The sequence below is a fragment of the Echinops telfairi genome, unplaced genomic scaffold, assembly GCF_000313985.2.
Source record: "Echinops telfairi isolate 266 unplaced genomic scaffold, ASM31398v2 ScPeMD7_2;HRSCAF=8, whole genome shotgun sequence".
Classification (NCBI taxonomy): Eukaryota; Metazoa; Chordata; class Mammalia; order Afrosoricida; family Tenrecidae; genus Echinops; species Echinops telfairi.
The window spans coordinates 73,274,671-73,276,713 of record NW_022103898.1 but is presented as its reverse complement, the minus strand read 5'-3'; positions in this window follow the sequence as shown (position 1 = coordinate 73,276,713).

The following is a 2,043-nucleotide window of genomic DNA, read 5'->3' as shown; positions in this document are numbered from 1 at the left end:
ACCAATTTGGATCGCTTGTTGTTCCCTTGTCCCTGGGTTTGTTATCCCCTCTTCTTCCCTTCCCCCCTCCTCCCTGGAAGCCCCATGTTTTCCCTGCAGAGATGCCAGTGGTTTCTGACTGGCGACCACTACATCCCCAGGGCTCCCTTTGTTGTTGATCGGGGCCATCAAGCTGGATCTGACTTACAGAGACCCAATGAGCCGCAGGATGAAACTCTGCCTGGCCTGTGCTGACCTCGCAACTGCTCCTATCTGTGAGCCCACTGTGTCAGCCCCTGTGTCAACCCATGATATTTTTCACTGACCTCTACTTGCTCTAACGTGTTGTTCTTCTTCAGGACCTGGTTCCCTCCAGGTAACACTTTCAAAGTGCGTGCGATCAAGTCTTGTCATCCTCCCATTTAGGGAGCATTCTGGCTGTACTGCTTCCGAAACTCATTTGTTCAATCTTCCGAATGAAATTATCTTCATAATGGCATTTTTCCTAATACCTCTTGATATTTGTTAGGGATACAAAGATGCATAGTAAGGTATATCTTGATATTCTAATTTTGCAGAAGGTTAATTACAAACTATCTGAATTTTTAGAAGCATTTTATTTTAGAATCTGAAGATCAGCTTTTCATTTGTGTTCTGACATTTCTCTCTGCATTATTCATCTGAGATAAAAATTACCCAGATTTCCCCAAATAAGTCTAAATGTTATTAATAAATCAGAAGAGGCTTATTCCAGGCAGTTAGTAGATTTAAACACAGAAAATTTTTTAGGATAAATTGGATATAAATTCAGGAGAACACTTTGAAACTCTGTCTGGGAGTGAAAGGATAATGGAGTGGGTTTTTTAGGGATAGATTAGAATAACAAGAAACAGTTGACTTTGACTCATAACAACCCAACAGGGCAGAGAACCGCCAAAATAAAGCCTCTAAAGCTGTACTCTTCATGAAAGCAGGCTATCATAGCCCCTTTCCAGCGAAACACTGGTGAATTTGAACCACTGTACCAGCATTGCTCCTTAGGACTACATTATGTAAATTTTAAACTTTGTCCTCCCAGCAAAATTATTTTAGGACAAATCTTAATAAGTGTGACCACTTTTGTTTCTGAAATTGGGCTAGTTACTGATATTAGCACTGAACTTTCAACCTGGCCCCTGTGTTTTTCCAGTGACGTTTACTTGCATATCAGAAATAGGTAGGCTGGGTTTTCTATGACCGTAGAAAACTAATGCCATGTTCCTGTGGCCACTCTAGAATTTCCCCAAATCCATAGGTCACATTACTATAAAATCATGGATTTTCGTGACTAACATGTTACATAGGCAATGCAACTTGGTTGTTCTAAAAACAAAAAAAAATATTGAATTCGGTGTTGTGACACATATTTTTAATTTAAAACTTACATTCCAACTGCCTCCAGTAAATGCTGGTATTTCAGGAGTAGATCTACATTTTTTGCTCCTGAAAATGATACCATTTGGCAGAAACTCTTTGAGATAGATAGATGGCTAGACATCTATACATACATACATACTTTTATGAATTTTACTAATGTGAGCATATGAGCACATTGCTAGAATGTCCTAGGTTTTTAGAAGGTGCCCCTAAAGGGTAGGGCACTTGAGCTTGAGCTGCTATAGTTTCACAGTAAACTTGTCAGTGCATACTATGAAAATATATGAAGGGAGAAGTGGATTGGTTAATGGTTTCATTATCATTTGTTAAATATTTGGCCATATTGTACGTGAATTCTCTGTTAAATATTAAGCCAACTCTTTATTTTAACTGCATCTCAGATGATTCCAATAGTTCATTTCATTTTTAAAACTGTACCATGTGTATCGGCAGCATTATCCTTTAATTGTAAGGATCGCTGAGGAATGTACGTGTGTTTGGAGGTAGGATGTTTGAAACGAAACGTGGGTGAGCTCTCTGGCCTTCATTCAACACCATTTCACGTCATTGGAGTGAGTCCCAGTACATATTCAGTAGATAAGATGAAGGATGTTTTTCCTATTTTAGAAAATGAAAAAATGCCCTTTC